General features: G+C 42.0%; 1 protein-coding gene across 2 annotated transcripts in view; it reads left to right on the forward strand.

Moving 5' to 3' along the window:
• Nucleotides 1-18,513, forward strand: part of CYP7B1 (cytochrome P450 family 7 subfamily B member 1) — a 231,250-nt gene that overhangs the window by 105,171 nt on the left and 107,566 nt on the right. The window lies entirely within an intron of this gene.

An 18,513-nucleotide genomic window follows, 5' to 3' on the forward strand; every position in this document is an offset into this window, starting at 1 on the left:
TACAGGGTGCCAGACCATTCTGATATATGTAGTTCACCATGCAGACCAGCAACCTATTAATGACGCCATGATAATTCGGCGGGTTGCCCTGCATTTCCATCAGTGAACCACATTGGTACTGCCACCCTGGGCTCCCCCTGGAGTCTTAATGCCACACTGCATGTGAATGATAGATAATAAATGCAAGGCATTGGTTGAATGTTGGCCAAGATACATGAGCCCACTAACCACTTCACGGTTCCTTGCGTTGTAGTGGGTCCCTACACTAATATAAATGCATCACAGAAGGGGAAATTAAAAATTAAAGACAATCACAGAAAATGGCCGTTACTTACTGACTGAGGAGTGCATATAGATGCATCCTCCTCTCACCATGCAGGTAGCTGACTTTTGGTTTTTTTTTTACACTAAAATGATTGCTTTTCAGTGAAGGGCTTATATGTAAAGCCCTTCCATGACAAACAATTCAGGGGTGGCGGCAGACCATTGTTTTCAATGGAGCCGCCAGAAGCAGCCGTGGCTCCATTGAAAACAAAGGTAATCCAAATATAGATTTATTCTATAATGGTGACTTCCGATATGGTTATTATATATAATCAGTGGCATAACAATAGGGGTCGCAGGAGTTGCAATTGCGACCCGACCCCTAAGCTATGGGGGCCCTGAAGGTCCCTCTCACCATGTATATCGCTGTGAGGCTCCCCCACACCCTCTGTCTGGCCAAACACTTAATGCACAATAACATCTGTTTCACACACAAAATAAACTGAGCATGCTCAGAAAGCTAATGCACAATAGCTATAAACTGAGCATGCTCAGGTACTTAGTACATGATGTCAATATACTGGATAGACTGAGCATTCTCAGAGACTAGTGCACAATGTCAATAAACTGCATAAACTGAACTGTACATACAAAGTATGCTCACAGGCTCAGTGTATGATTCTAATAGACTGAATAGACTCGGCCTGGCCAGGTACTTAGTAACAGAGTAACTCAACAGAATTCTGACCCTGATCTGTGGAAATTACCTGGATAAACTGAGCACACTTGGGGACTTGGTGCACAGTACCAATGACCTGTCTCAGACACACTGAACGTAGACCCACTTTCAACCGTAGCCTTCTATCTGAGCCAGTTTGCCAGTCCGAGAGAATAGTGCTTGTAGCAAGGGTAAATGCCCAACAATGGCTCTGGCGCCAGCTAATCCTTCTGGGGCTTCAATGGATCACATTGTCAACTGCACGCACTCTAGTTAACTACTTCTTGGCAGGAACTTACTCCTAAATATAGCTTTGTCACATATGAACCTGAGCAAAGCTGAGGGCCTTCTTTTCTCATGCTGGTTCAGGCTTCCTGCCATCAGGTTCCCACCAATATGGCATCTGTGATTATATCCCTCAGTAGTGATGAGCAAGTATTGACAAAATCTTTGGTCTAAATTGGAATAGTGGTGGAGGTGTGGCTCAGCGGTTAGCACTGCTGCCGTGCAGCGTGGGGTTCTAGGTTCAAATCTGTCCTCAACAACATCTGCATGTTTTTCCTGTGTTTCATAAAAATCGTGGTGCTCGGTTAACCAATCAGAGCATTAGCAAGCCCTGCTACCAGGAAAAACTGCTCTGTCGGCGTGCAAGAGGACATGGAAGCCTGCAGCAGCGACTGAGACTAGCTTGAGGGACCCGAACCCTTGCTGCTAGGTAAGTATTATAAGACACCCCTAAAAAAGAAGACACTGTGCCTCTTTTGAGGCAAAAATTATTATACGGCACTGTCTTATTTTCAGGGAAACACAATATTAGTATGTTTTTGGATCATGGGAGGAATCCTACAGGAAAAACATACAAAATCCATGCAGATGATGTCCTTGGTTGGATTTGAACTTAGTATCCTAGCACTGTAGGAGATAAGTACTAACCGCTGAGTCACAAGAGGAAACTTTTAGAAATGTTCAACCCCTATACAGGGTTTGACTTGTTCAGCTAGCTCACTCAACACTATTCCTCAGTGCCGTATTGGACAGGCCATGGCCATTAATGCACCTGAGGGCCACTGCACATTACAGTATAACAGGGTTCCCTGTCACATCAAAATTACAGGAGCAATATGCAAGTTAAAAGTATATGTTTTTTTTGCCAAACTCCACTTGCAAAATAAAGACACACACAGAGCAAAATATAGCACAACATGGCAATACAACATGAACATGGCTCTCTTAACCGTTGAGGCGCTCCTCAGCTGATTACATACCTTTCTCTCAACTCCATTAAAAAAAAATAGTCATTTGTATCTTTCAATACAACTTTCCAAAAAACCCTATACTGTAATATATATATATGGCTCTACTAATGTAAAAACTGATCAGGATGTGAACCTTGCCATAAAGTTTCCCTAGCTCCTTGGTAATTCCTTATTCTAATATTCTTTCTTTTCCTAGTGCTGGGGGATTTTCCATTTCTCCATGTTTGCCCTGCAGATGCCCTTTCAGATCTATACAGACCGTTTAGCTTTGTAATTCCTCTTAACCATGATTTGGTTACAGATGTTGTGTCAGAAAGTAACATGAGACTTTGCCTCCATCCCTAGATGATGCCAATTATGAATACAATTGTCATAGACACGTATAGTGGGGGATGAATAATACATAGAGCAGGACATGCAGTGAATAGACATGACTGGTAATTAATTTTGTATGTTCAGCGCTGATACTATTTAATGTATTATTAAGTGTTGCCTAATTAAAACTGTAGTAATCTAATTATATCACTTTTGTCAATTGCGTCTACTTGTAAGTATTAAATAGTATTTGTATATCATTTATAATCTCTGACCTTTCCAGGCAGGGATGAGGCAGAAAAACTATTGTATGATGAACAGCAATGGGAAACTTGTTCTTTATGCTGGCATCTAGAACTATGTGTAAATACACCCCTTGACAAAAAATAATGTACTCAGATAGAAATGTCAGATGGCTGCAGAACTCGGCATGCAATTATGTTATCCTGTGGTAATTAAGTTATCCTGTGGTAAGAACCCCTGTGGCAATGTCTGAGGCACCAACAATAATTACATCACCTGTGCAACACTGAGGATATCCTGAAAACATGACCTGTTGGCGGTCCCTGAGGACTGGAGTTGGGGAACACTGCTCTACAATGCACTCAGACATTTTGTCCACTTAACAGACTTTGAGTGGGGCGAATCATGGGAATGAGAGAAGCAGGATGGTTGTTTCGACAAATTGCCCACCATCGAGGCTTTTTTGACTAAGCTGCTAAGTGGTGTTGGGAGTAATGGTTATGTGAGGGCACGTGCACATGGTAAACGAGCTCTGGATGGCCCAAACAGACCGCCAGTAGAGAGGATTATTTGATCCACCAACAAGCACAAGCAGGTACAACAGATTTGTTTTCCACCATCCGGACACAAGTGGTATCCTCATTACAGACCCCTCACTCTGCCTGGACCATTTTCAGGCACTTGGTAAAAAGAAATTTGGTTTAACAGCACCCATTATGTGTCCTACCCTTAACACCCCAACACAGTTGCTTTAGTTTGCCGAAGTGTCATGAACCAGAAACCTGGATTGCTATGAAATGGAACCTTTATCGTCCTTAGCAACAAATCCAGGTTTTGTTTAAGAGTCAGTTACGATCACATTCCAGTATGGAGGCTTCGTCGTGAGCGCCTTTTCTCCACCAATTACTGGAGTGCTGATCTAGGGAGCCATTGCATACAACAGTTAGTCACCCCTTGTAGTGTTCAAGTGCAAAAACAGCTCAGCAACTTGTGCAGGAAATCCTGTGGCCACATGTGTTGCCTCTCTTGGTAGGGCTTCCAACAGGCATTTTTCTGTAGGATGATGCTCATCCACACATAGCAAGAGTTTCCTAGGAATGCCTCTGCCAGGTTGCCGCACTTCCTTGGCCTGCCTGGTTGACAGATTTATCACCGATTGAGCATTTATGGGAATGGCTGGAACACCAACTTTAGCAGCCTACAAGTAAGCAGGATCTAGAGGCCCACTAGCAGCATCTGTGGACAAATGTGCCGCAAAATAAGATACGGAGCCCGTATGCCTCCATGCCCGATCAAATTTCATCATGTATCCAGGCTAAAGGCGACCCGACAGGGAACTAGAGCCTTCCTTGAACTGTACAGTTTTCCCCAATAAACTTATCCTTTTGTTCTAATATTGTAATCACAGATACCATCATTACATTCAGGCATATAAAGTTTCATTCGTGTTGCATTATTTTTTTTGCCCGACTATATCTTTAAGTGTAATTGTAACCAGAGTTACAACTGGAATGAGAAGGGGCCAATTGAAACTCTCCACATATGTTGATATAGTAGATTTTATCCTCCCTGATCCCCCTTAGGATAACTTCACACTACTTAAGAGTTTACCTCCATTTATAAACTTTCTATAAATTACTGGTATAAGAAAATTTCATAAACTTTGTAATATATCTTATCACAGAAAAATGCCTCTTTCTCCATTTATTAGACCCTTTTTTGACCCCCGACTACCAGCTTCCTGCAGTAATCCCTTACACTCTATACATTAGTAAAATATATACACAAGAGGCAAATAAGAGATAGCTTCACTGAGGGATCAGGTTATAGCTGCTGCCCTTGGAAGTGTATGCAGTGGATAGGTGTTGGAGGGAGCAGTAAACTAGCTGCTATGATGTCTCCTATCCACAGCATGCAGAGAAAAGAGGTAATCCTGATCCCCTATCATTATCTGTCCTATATAGACAAGAAGAGATCCTGCTTCCTTAATTAACATATAATACACTACAGCATTTTCCAGTGCACTAGTTGATAAAAGTTACTATTCTAGTTTATATACCGATGGACAAAAATATGGAAACCCCTACAAAATACACGGAGGTAATACGACATAGATGCTGTCGGGCAGATGTTCACATCTGCCCGAGCAACAAGGTTCCATCTGTTGGGTTTGAGCCACTCAGCAGCTGTTACCAGCCAGCTCCCAAAACTACCCAGAGCAGGGCAAGAGGTGAAGTAAATACAAATTTGGCAGGAAAGGTCTCAGCCAAGAAGGGATCAAAAGAGTAGCTCAGTTTCCTAATGGTTAAAATCCTATGCAGTTCGTACAGTGTTTCCATATTTTTGTCAACCCCCTATAGTTGGAGGACACTTTCTATAAACGAGAAGGTGATGGATTGTTTCTGTTCGGTAAAATGTGTAGACCTTTATGGCCAGATGGCTCTGCTACCTTTTGGTGTTAAAAAGTGAGTAGTCCCTTCTAGTGTTATTCTTGTAAGAACTGATGTATATGCACATGGATCCTGCAGGGAGGTACTACAAAGCCTTGGAACTCTACATGGTGTTACCTTTTGGACATATTCTTCATAGTGTAGTACTTATTGGAGCCCTTGTGCCGGAGACCTTAAGAAGGTCTTTATGATGGACAATCAATTCTAGATTAGTGAAGGCTTGACCCTTCATTGCCTATCCGAGCTCATCCATACATGCCATTGTGCCCGATGCTGCAACTTTGCTACATTCACTTAAAGGTGCATGTTTTTCTAAGCCCTGTTCATATTAGTGCTTTAGTTACTTTTTATTTAGTTGTATCCTTATCTACTAGTTGTGTTTTTCTTTGAATTGGTTTGTTATAAATGTAACCGCTGTTAATGTCTAAATTTGGATAAATCCATATCAATTGACTTTCAGTTTTTATGTTCTACTTCCTAGAGTACTGCATAGAAAGGGTTTTGATCTCATGTAGATAGCATAGCATTAATTACCCTGACACTAATTAAACTGCATCAAACAAATACCACTGTGTTCCACAGGGGGACAACAGAAGGCAGTTTAAAATAATTACTGGAGCCTCATGCATGTGTGAAGTTTTCATTACTCTTAGGACCCAAGAAAAGGGATTTCATATAATTATAGCCCCTTTTTAATATTTGCAAGAAAAAAGTGAATTCTGTTCCTTTACAGCATATTGATGTCAGAATAGCAATTCTTGCAATTTATGTGAATTGCGAGTTTTCTTTAAGAATCGCAAGCCTGTGAAGCAGGAACAGGTGTTCCCGTCCACATTCTGGTATGATTATGTATAAGCTTATGCTTGTCAGACCATTTCATTAGCCACCTACTGCTATCATATATACATATACTTTGTTCTTTGTGAACCATGAAATGAAATGCATATATCTTCACTAATGCTTACTATCAATGTAAATGAGGAAAAGAAAAGAGGATTATTACCAATCATTGCTGCTTCCCTTCCATACAATAAAAACCGGAATCGCAGCATATTGCAGTTAGTTGCAATGTTAAGAAAAGAGGAAAACTGCAACAATGTGATTGCGGAAATGTAAACTGGATTCATGAACAGCATTTAAAGCAACTTTCGGCCCTGGACAAACAAAGATGGCCGCACCGCTTCTCTGACTACCTGATGTACGCTGTGCATGAAAATGCATCATTAGGGCTTTAGCAGATGGGCGTGATTTAGTCCCGTTATGCAGAGGTGACAATCACAGCCGCATAACGAGACAAAACCAAAATTATTGATTTCAGTGGTTTTGTTTTCGCTATCGGGAATTCTCGTGTGTTAATACTACGCGCCAGAAAGATGGGGCAGGATCGATCTTCACTAGAGATGAGCGAGTATACTCGCTAAGGCACATTACTCGAGCGAGTAGTGCCTTAGCCGACTATCTCCCCGCTCGTCTCTAAAGATTCGGGGGCCGGCGCGGCTGACAGGTGAGTTGCGGCGGGGAGGAGGGGGGAGCGGGGGGAAGAGAGGGAGAGAGAGATCTCCCCTCCGTTCCTCCCTGCTCTCCCCCGCCGCTCCCCGCCGGCCCCCGAATCTTTAGAAACGAGCGGGGAGATACTCAGCTAAGGCACTACTCGCTCGAGTAAAGTGCCTTAGCGAGTATACTTGCTCATCTCTAATCTTCATGCTTTTTTAAAAAAAACTCTCGTGGAATAGTGCAGAGTTTGAAAAGTCAGAGAAAAAAAAAACACCGGTTAATGAACTAATATGGTCCATAGCGGCGAGCGTATTAGTTCATGCCTCATGTGTTTTTGCCCTTAGGGCTCCTTCACATGGGTACTGCGATTTTCAGCCGCCCGCATCACGGCCACAGCGTGAGGCAGACGTGACCAAGTCATGGTTGCATCTCCCATTTTGTCGCCTATTCAGACAACCTGGGGCAGCGAGTATATGCCGCAGCCCGGGATACAGTGGAGCGAGGGGACAGAGTTTAGCTCTGCTAAACTCCCTCCCCCTCTCTGCCCCTTGCCGGCTGCCAGCAATGCGGCGGCAGCTTAGCGAAGCTAGTGTACTGATCTCCCTCCACATCCTTTTGCCAGGAGACCACAAGGAGAGGGAAGGGGGCTTAGCAGAGACACTGCTAAACTCCCTCACACCTCGCTTTTCCCGTAGCTCTTATAGGCTCCCATCGGAGTCTATGGGACCGTCCGGCGTATACCGGCCAGAAGATAGGTCCACCATATGCACTATCTTTTCCGGCCGCTCATCTGAACGGATGCATTGGAATCGAATGGATCGGATCGTATCAATTTTTTCGGCCAGCGTTTCATCGTTTCATAAACACTCGTGTGAAGGCGGCCTTAGTATAAGAAACTGCATGCTGCTCTAAAGGACCAGTGCTGCCCACATGAGCAGAGATGGCCAGTCAGCGCAGCATGCGGTGTCTTAGACTACAAATTCATACTAAAGCACAAGGTGCCTCAGGCAGTCAGAGAAGCGAAGCAGCCATCTTTATTTGTCCAGGACCGGAGAGTCGATAGAAGTGTGTTTTTCACCGAGTTTTTTTTTTTTTTGCTGTTAGTCTGCAGCACAACATATCAAACACCAGGCCCGTGGGCCTAATACAGCCCCCAGCCTCATTTTATGTGGCCTGCTGGCCTTGTATTAAACCTTAAAGGGGTTATCCAGGCAACTCCCGCCGGGATACACTGGGGTTACAGCGGAAGCGCTGCTCCGACCACTGTGTAGTGGCCAGCACTTGTAATTGCAGGCGCAGCTCTTATTAAAAGCAATGGGACTTCAGCCTGTAATTATAAGTGCAGCTTATATTGATTTAAATGAGAGCTGTGTCTGCAATTACAAGTGCCAGCTGCTCCGAGCCCGGTGTATCCCGGCGGCCGCTGCCTGTATGGCCCCTTTAAAGCAATTCTCACACGGCCTGCAGCTCCCATCCGACAGCACAGTGCAGAGTCTGTGACTCCTAACGTCTGCAACGAGATCAGAGGTCAGCGGTAATAGACTGCACTGTGCTGCAGTCAGGGTGAGTGTTAAGCCTGTAGGGATGCTGCCCAGCCAGAGGCTAATAGGGGGGTTGCTATTGGCCTCTGACCGGGTAGCATCCCTGGGACTACTATGGGGGCACTGTTACGTCTGCTGCCACTATCTGGTCACTGTTAGTACTCTGCCACTATAGTGGCACTGCTACTACTGGGGCCACTATGGGAGTCACTATCAGGGCTTATTTACACAGGCGTAAGCGCATAGGTTGCTATTGGCCTCTGACTGGGCAGCATCCCTGGGATTACTATGGTGGCACTGTTACCTCTGCGGCCCCTATAGGGGCATTGCTACTACTGTGGCCACTATAGTGGTCATTTTTACTACTGGGGTCACTATTAGGGCTCATTTACACAGGTGTGACTTCTGTCTTCCTACATTTAGTATTCACTACATGCAGGGAGCATAGGGCACTTCCGTAGTATTAACAGCCGAGAAAAAAACTAGTGAAAGTGAAACCACTGAAATCAATTAAAATTAGTGGTTTTGTTTTGTCCCGTTATACATGAGGGGAGAAAAACACATTTGTCTGAAACTGCCTGAAAGAAATAAAATCCAGTGAAAAAAATGAGAGCATGCTTGTGTGTTTTTTTTTTAAAGGCATAGGGCACGCACATGCAAAAAACACAGCAAAATACGTACTCGCTTACGCAAAAATGCATTGCCCATTAATTCTGACAGCGGCATTTAAATGTACCAATTGGGGTGGTGTCTACGAAAGACCGCCCACAATAAGATTGCAAAGTGCTGCTTGGTTCCTATGGCAGCCTGGGGCTTTCTGAAGGCCCCAAGGGCTTCCATAACTGACTGTCAATCAAGACATACCTGTGACATGTCTTGATAGACTGCCAGTCAAATCACTTGCTCTATGAGTGATCAAATGATTGTAACTTCAAGTCCAAGTGGGGACTACAAAGAAATAGAAAAACAAATGAAAAGGTTTTATTGATCATCAGAAAAAAATAAAAGGTAATAGAAGTTTTAAAAAAAACCTTTACCATATTTGTAAAAAAAAATCAAAACAAAAAAGCAAAAACATATTTGGCATCACTGTGTTTATAGAAGGCTGATATATCAAAGTAACAGATTATTTATCCCACAAGGTGAACGTTGTCCTGGAAAAGAAACACACAATACCAGACTGGCACTTTTTTGGTCAACCCATGTCCAAAAAAAAACCATAGTAAAGAGTGATCAAAACGTTATATGAACTCCAAAATGGTACCAATAGAAACTACAGGACATCCCACAAAAAAACAAGCTCTTACAGAGAAAATGAAAAAAATAATGGGGATCAGAAGACGGTGGCAGAAAATGTTTTTTATTTTTTTCCGAATATATTTTTAAAAGTAGGGCAGAAAAAAAAATATATAAAAAAATGGTATTGTCGTAATCGAACTGACATACAAAATAAAGTTATCATGTCATTTTTGCTGCAGTCTTTACGCCACAAAAACAAGATTTCCCAACGATAGCGGGATTGCATTTTTTTCCATTTCATTCCACTCGGAAATTTTTAAAACTTTCTCAGTGCCTTATATGGTACATTAAATAATACCATGGAAAAGTACAACTTGTCCCTCAAATAACAAGCCCTCAGGAGCTACGCCAATGGGAATCAAAAACACATATAGAAAACTCAATACATACACAACAAGAAGTAATTAACACTTTGTCCATTCTGTTGAAATGTCCATTTTTTTTTTTGGGGGGGGGGGGGGAAGACATAATATTAGATAACAAATTTGATAAAGCAAACAATGTTTTTCTACGTCTTTCTTTAGGCCTCCTGTCCACGGGGAAAATCAGGCCCGCCGCGGACTCTCCATGCAGAATCCCGCAGCGGGTCCCTCCTTTCCCGCGGACATGAGGCCTAAAAATAATCATTACTTACCTGTCCAGTCGCTGCGGATCTGCCCTCCGTCCCGGCCAGATCTTCTTTCTTCAGCCCGGCGGATGTGCTCGGCACGCCAACAGCGTGCCGCGTGCATGCACCGTGCACTTTTTTTTAAACTCCTGCTTCTTCTCGCACTCCCGCGCTGGAGAGCAGGGATTTAGCTGCGCGTGTGCCGCGGATCAATAGAAGCCTGCGGGAGACCCGCACTAAAATGGGTCATACTACGGGTGTTTTCCTGCCACACGCAATCCACGCCTCAAGGAAAAATGACATCCACAGGTATTTAATTACTTGCGAGTGTCCAATGCATCCCCATTGGGCGCGGATCTCATGTGCGGGACACCCGCTGCGGAACTGTCCCCGTGGACATGAGGCCTTAAGCAGCAAAAAAAAACTAGCAACTTAACTTGTCAACTTAATTGGCAAAATATAATGTGAGCTGGGCCTTCACACATTATAAGGGCTTCTTCACATGACCATGTTTGCACTGGTATTTGTGCATACAAAACCCAGAATAGAACCAATTGATTTCAGTGGGTTCGTTCTCTGTCTTTCTGCATTTTGCACATCAAAGGCCTCCATAGAATTCTATGGGCAGGAGGGGCAATATGCAAATAGAGGTGTTAAACACTGTGCAAAACTTGGGGTAAAGAGCACATCTGGTCCTCATTAGGCTAAATAGCCCTTTAATTCATGGGATTGATGTGTGGTGCCTGCGTGTGAACTGGCCCTATGTGTGCAATAAATATAGTAGTATATGCAGATATGTACGCAGATCGGCCTCATCCAACCTCCTTCATGCGCAAATACATTGTGCTGTACAGAGCTACGGTGCATAGCTCTATAACCCCTGCCTTGTGTACGCCCCTATGTCTAATTCCAGTTTAGGCAATTAAAAAGAGAAACAGCAGCAATGGTCTGTCTTATATGCTGGATCTGATACTGGTCTTGGCAGATAAAAACTGTGTTATATACTGTGTTGTATCTAAAATATGTGACCTTAACCCAAGGCTGGATTCACATGAGTAAGCCAAGCTCATGAGCATTTCTTTGCCTTTTCTTACAGCCAAAATCAAGTTCTCTTTTTCTTTTTTTTTGGTGTGTGTATTAAGGATGGAGGGGGGAGGGGGACGAGGGGGGGGGGGGGGGGGAGGTTGCCTGGTCAGCAATGTTGCTATTAAAATGGAGCATGCTCTATGTATGGCATTTTTTCTGATTTTCCAGAATTTGCCTGACAATTGTTTGTACAAAATGACACAGGCTAAAAAATGAACATTAAAACACATACAAATCTATAGTAATGCATGAAAATATTGATATTGTTACATGTGATGCAAAACACCACTAAAAAACACCATGTGTAGGAGAAGTCGTCCACTGGACTACCAACAATATTAGTAATTTTTTTTTGAGGATGAAGAGCATGAATGTTGCTATTTTGCATTAGTTTTGCTTCCTTGAAACAGTAACCTTTTATTTAGTGATGAGTGAACCTTTATAAAGTTTGGTTCAGCCGGTTTGCACACTTTTGCAAAAAGTTTGGTTTGGTCTGAATTAGTTCGAACTGGCTCAGAGTGTTAAGGCAGCAGAAATGCAGTCATAACCTATCATTCACAAAGGTTGCAGGTTCGGGTAGCTCAAGGTTGACTCATCCTTCCGTGGAAGGTAAAATGAGTACCCAGCTTGCTTGGAGGTAAAAGAGGACTCCGGAAGGCAATGGCAAACCACCCCGCAAAAACAGCCTACCAAGAAAACGTCCTGATGTGACGTCACCCTAGGAGTCAGTCATGACTTGGTGCTTGCACTAGGGGACTTACCTTTACCAATGGCTCTTAGACACTGTTATACTCCAATGTTCAGGACTAGTATTGGGTGAACCGAACCTGTTCCTGGTAGAACTTTGCTAAAAGCTCACTTAGAGTTCATGCTGAACTGAACTTTTAGCAAAGTTAGACCAGAAACCAGGTTCTACTAGTTTGGTTTAGTCAACACTACCCTTAATGAATGGCAAAAAAAACTTTTAATGACTGTCTGTAAAGGGGTTGTGCCATATAAAATATTTTATATAGTTGAATCTAGCCCTTAAAATCAATCACATTGTTAACCCCTTACATTCTTGTACAGAGCTCACAGAGGGAAGAAACTCCCTCAGTGATGTCATCGGCCCTCTGCCATGAAATGGCAGAGAGCTGATGGGTTGCCATAGCAGCCGAATGCCAGTCAATGGCATCTGCCATAAATTCTAAAAGTAAAGAATACAGATAATTCACTATTTCCTGAGAAATTGCAGTTTCAAGTCCCCTAGGGAAGCAAAGTAAAAAAAAAACACAAATAGTCAAAGAATTCACATAGAAGAAGAAAAGAAAATAGTAAAAAAACATTTAGTTACTTATATTAGTTATGTTTTTAAAAAAAAATTAAATACGTGTTTGGTATCACCCGGACCATAACATCCCCTACAATAAATTGAACACATGGAGCCAAAATTTAACGTTGCAAAAAGCATAATAAAAGTGACCAAAAAAATTGTGTATATATACCACAAACCTGTATCAATAAGAACTACAACTCGTCACCCAAAACATAAACCCCTCACAAAGTTCCCTACTTAGAAAATTAGGAAAAAGTTATGACTCTTTGAATGCAGTGATGCAAAAAAAAAGCAGAAAAATATAATTTTGGTATTCTTGTAATTGTATTGAGCTACAGGAAAGATTAATGATATCGTTTACATAGAGAATGTCATAAAAATGCCAGAATTGATGTGTTTTTTCACTCTGCCTCACCAATAAAAACAATAAAGCTATACAATACATTATATACACCCCAAAATGGAACCAATAAAGACTACACCTACTCACAAAGAGCAAGCCCTGATATGACTATGTCGACAGAAAAATAAAAAAGCTCTGTCTTCTGAAAATCCCCCCCAAAATTTGTTGTGTCCTTAGGTCCAAAACAAGGATGTTTTCTTAAAGGGGTTTCCCAGGCATAAAGACTATTGATGACCTATCATCGGGATGATAGGTCATCAATAGTATTTATGCCTGGAAGATCCCTTTAAAGGAATAAGTGGCCTTTTTCTACAAAGGGAACTAAGTGTACATTATACAACAGCAATCCCTTTCTAGAATAAAAAGAACAAAATTGCAAAAAAAACTTTAAAAAACTGCAAAATAAAAACTAAAAACACAATTAACAGATTATTCAGTGCGAAACGTAAACGGTAAAAAAAAAAAGGAAAACCAATGCTAAAAAAAACTTTTTTCCCCCTATATTGTTGCCATAAAAAAAAAGATTTGCATTACATAGTAAGTTAAATGTATGTTCAAACAGTGGTGAAACATAATACAATTTCTCCTATGTAAAAAAAGCTTCATACAGCTACATCAATGAAAAAAAGCAGAAGTCGTGTCTTCTGAAATGCAAACAATAAAAAGTAAGTGCGTCTTTAAGGTTCACACAAGCCAGGTCATTAAATGGTTAAACAACTGATGTTTTTTCTGTACTTTTGCTTGAAGTTAAGCTTGCAAAAAATAAGCTTATTTCTTTGAGAAAAATGAGAACATATACTTGCAACATTAAGCAAATGCTTGTTTCTGGATCACTGGCCCCTATCATCAGGTTTGTTTGCCTACAGCAGCTTTATAGTGTCTGCAAAGTAGTGGGTGTTATATTTGGCTAGAGACAAAAAGCCAAACGGTGGTGAATAAAAAGTAAAGATGTTTTGGCAAGAAACTGAGGAAATGTGTGTGCAGAGCCAGAGACGATAAAGTCTGCTCGTTAATTCTTACATTAACGTGTAAAATCTAAATGTGGACTCCAAAGATGTTGATAATGTATCATATTAGTAACATGTTAAGATGCAGTACCTATACACCGAGCAGCTAGCGCTCAGAAAAGTGGTTGAAGCAGAAGAACGCCAGTCATTCACTTGCCTTTACACAGAGTGATAGTTCATTAGTAGAGATGAGCGAGCATACTCGCTAAGGAGAATTACTCGAGCGAGTATTGTCCTTAGCGAGTACCTGCCCACTCGGAAGAAAAGATTTGGGTGCTGGCGCAGGGGAGCGGTGAGTTGCGTGAGTAAGCAGGGGGAGCGGGGGGGAGAGAGTGAGAGAGATCTCCCCTCTGTTCCCCCCTGCTCTCCCCCACCGTTCCCTGCCCCCCGCCGGCACACGAATCTTTTTTTTCCGAGCGGGCAGGTACTCGCTAAGGACAGTGCTCGCTCGAGTAATTGTCCTTAGCGAGTATGCTCGCTCATCTCTATTCATTAGTTGTTTTACAAAATATCATTCATAGAGGGGTTCACCATGCAAATTTGTTCACAAGCCATGATGACTTTTGGTAGGCTGAAACGAAGTAACTCATCAGTATGTTGGTGGCCATGTTTACACTCAACAACTGTTGTTTGAATTTGCTTTTTTGAGCAATTATTCGGTCAATGGTCGTCCCGTGTAAAGGTACCTTCTGACGAAGTACATATTCAGATGTAATTTTGGTATAATGTAATTGGAAAATGAACAGCATGGTATGCCTAAAGGGGTTCTCTGCTTTGAACAATCCCTACACTACTTGTTAGACTAACCATGCAAAATCGGTATCTCTCATGACCCTGCCATGCATATGCAGTTTCTGCTTGGTCAAGCATGCATGCGTCTTGTATGTAGTGTAGGAAGAAGGTCATTGTTGAACGGCTCCAGCAGCGGTTTATGTCCCAAGAGCAGCAAGATAGGGCAGGTTAAATCCAACTGCCAAATGCTTAGCTCCCCTAACATCTGTTGTCAAGGGAGAGTTGGGAGGCCTCTACACACCTAAAACAGCCGGTCCAGCTGAAATCGGTGGGTTCAAAGTTCCTTGTGATTAATGTGATCACAAAGTGTCCCCCTCCTGGGACTGGACCCCCGATGATCAGCTGTGATCTGTGGCAAAAAAATGGCAGTGAGTATTCAATTTCCCTGCAGCACTACCAGATGATAAATTGGCATGCACATGTAGTGTGACTTTTCAGATGGCTGTCCCATAGAGATGAATGGGAGGGCGCGTGCACAGAGCTGTCTGAGAAGAGTCTGGCTGAGTGCGATCGAAGACACGGTGCAGGATCGTGGCACCCAGTGAGCATGAAATACCGCTTCAAGACTCCCTGTCCACTCATCTCTTGAGCCTGAGTTCCCTTTAAACATTGCATTGTTATCATTGAAATCAATACTATATCTGTATGAGGCCGACTGCACACAAATATAATTCGCTGTATACCATCTGCATGTGTACATCGCACGGCACGCAGCAAGTATGCAGTGACATTGTGTACGTGCTGCGGGACGCTGATTGCCATATACAATCTTGGCGTGTATGTACACGTAATACGCGCTAAGTTAGAACATCCTGCAATCGTTATTGCCACGGGTTTTGCGCAGTATGTGTGATCGGAAGTGTGGGAGCTTATGGCAGATTGGTACAATGTATTCCACGCGCAAAATCCACACGCATGAAATTATGCTGCACCAACACGGTCATGTGAAGGAGCCGTAATGCAGGACAAGACAGACCCTGTACAGTGAAAGACACTCTTTGTAATCGCTCTCCTCTCTGGCCAGGGAATGAAGTTCTTGAGGAAAGATACCCTTTTTTAAGGCCGGGCACACATGTAGTGGTCAGATTCCACATGCGGATTCCGCAGTTGAAGACCTGCAATATATCGAAGAAAAGAATTGCGAATGGTTGCGGAATATCGCAGATACGATCGTTTTTCTGTGCAGATGTATGCGATGCACAGCGTATCGTCCATGCGGAAGAAAGATGTCTAGCTCCTCTCCAGCCGGCATTCAGTATTTCTATCTATTTTCCTATAAAGTAGCAAGCGTTTCTGCCACTCATATGCAATGTTTAACGCATATGGGCAGCAGAATCCTCTCATGCATCGACTTTAACCCTCTCCAATCCACTGTCTGACGTCTAAAGACATTCTGATTGAAGGCTGTACAGCTCCGATTTCGGAAGACGTCCCGCAGGGTATTCTTACTGTATATTACTGGCTGCTCTGTTGTCGGAGGCCTCTCCAGCATGTCACATACCGCAGCACTGGCTTTAGCCAGCAGATGGCACCATTGTATAATGGCAGAAAGATAAAGCCCCCTAGGAAACGCTGAATCCAAAATCGGATTGCAAAGGGTTAATAGATTCCGTCCATGTGGAATCCGCACTAAAATAGAGCATGTTGCGCTTTTTCCTTCACTCGCGGAATTTGCAATTCCTGTCCGCACATCTGAGCAAACCGGTGAAAATTCATGCCTTTCATTGCTTGCGTGTTATTGTGTATTGTAGAACCTGTGTATTGTATTATACCGATCGTAGAATCCGCTATTCAAATCCGCCCATATGAGTTCGTTCTAACTCAGATATATGAAAATTTGTTTTCAAACCTGTACAACCCCATCTTAATTAGCCCCTTTAAGAAGAATGGACTATAGAAGCTCTATGCATTCTAACTCAATAAAACTGATTATCCTGACAGAAAATGTAAAAAATGTATCACTTATATGAATTGCAACCATGACGGTTTTGATGTAACTTTTCCTGTTTGTCTCAGTTCACGTCTGATACATTGTGAAATCTGGTTTCAGTTAAATAACTGCACCTGTAGGGTGGATGTTTCCTTTTTCTTAATTGTGGTTTTGCATGAACTTCAGTCAACCACTGTAAGATTATAACCGTATCCACATTCGTAACAGTGGTGGCCTAATATCTCACATCTGCTGTAAAACAATCTTTTTACACCAATGAGTGACATAACATGAATCATTTGTACAATTTGTAAGTTTATGATCCCTCAGATGTCTTAAACACCTGGGTGAGGAATACCCACGTATGTAACAATTCATCTTGTAAGTAAATCGTGTGGATATCACTTCTACACTGTGTCTAAGAAGGTGTTTATATAATAGGAATAAAAAAAAGTCTTGAAATGAACAGCTCCCTTTTCCTCCTTTTGACAAGATGTTGACAGAAGTCGCTTTGATGTAGTTTAAAGTCATGAATTTTCTATCTGTTCTGTTTTTCCTGGGGCTCCATCTATTCAGACATCCTGATCTGTCATTTTGCAACACTTTGTGAAATGCTTGACAGATAACGGTTTTGACAAGTACTGGACATCAGCAGCAATTCAGAATAAGCAGTGTATATTTCTCCAGGTAAAGTGACAAAATGTCTAAAAGCGTAAGAACTTGTGTGCAGCCTTCAATCACATCTAATATTATAGAGCAAGACCATTTTATATTGGGTTTTTTAAATATTTTTTTCTTTTATTGTTTGGACTTCAAGGCAGTAAAAAGGTCACGTTAAGAATATAAAGGGACAACTGTAACAACGCCAAGATTTGGAAGCTCATGTACATTCGCTGGAATAAACTTGGATTACATTAAAAATGTAAACCAAGATCTGGGCTTTAAGGATTATCCATTTGGATACATTGTCTCCAGCTTCCTTGTATAGAATGTGTTGCTTGTTTGCTCATTGTTTGATTTGCTCAGAATGTTAAACATTTCATATAATTATTTTGCATCTGTATTCACTCAAGAAACAGCTGTTGAAAGTATAGAGATTGCAAAATGGCACAGCCTGAAGATGTTCTTGTTCATTCTGCTAAGTTCCTTTTGATGTGATACCTACTGGCAGGGTTGTGTTTTGAATTCAACTTCTTTGACAGCCATCAGCCCCACTGACCACTGGTTTCATATTTTGTTCAGAAGAGAAGGATGAGAAAGAAAAAATATTTCCATAATTCAGATTTTTCTTTTTCTACGGGATCGAAGGCCCCTGCCAACAATGATCTAAATCAACACCATGCCAACATGTTCCATAGTCCGAAGGTCACTCAAACATCTGGCCCCACAGTCTTGTTCTTTAAGGTTTGTCACTGGGCAGCATCTGTTTATGGATTCTTTCTCAACCCCTCTTTGATCACTTTGACAGCAAAAAGAAGCTTCTATCACCCTTGATGTGTTAGGATAAAAATATCAAGACCATGAATCATTGTAAAACTGGTGTTAGATGTTATACTGTTATTTTCATGCTCTTCGAATAATATCATAGCCAGGGCACTGGCAGAGAAAATGTGAATTGTCTTATTGAGTGAAGAAGAAACTCTAGATGAATGAGATTGGTAAACTAAGATATGGAAATGCCCCGAGTAATATATTCTAATAGATTTGTGCTTAAAATACTTGGAATGCATGTCATTTTCAATGTTTTTGGTGATGGCCTGTTAAATGGTTGGAGATACCCTGCTGCATGTATC

Source organism: Eleutherodactylus coqui, chromosome 9 (genome assembly GCF_035609145.1).
Source record: "Eleutherodactylus coqui strain aEleCoq1 chromosome 9, aEleCoq1.hap1, whole genome shotgun sequence".
Classification (NCBI taxonomy): domain Eukaryota; kingdom Metazoa; phylum Chordata; class Amphibia; order Anura; family Eleutherodactylidae; genus Eleutherodactylus; species Eleutherodactylus coqui.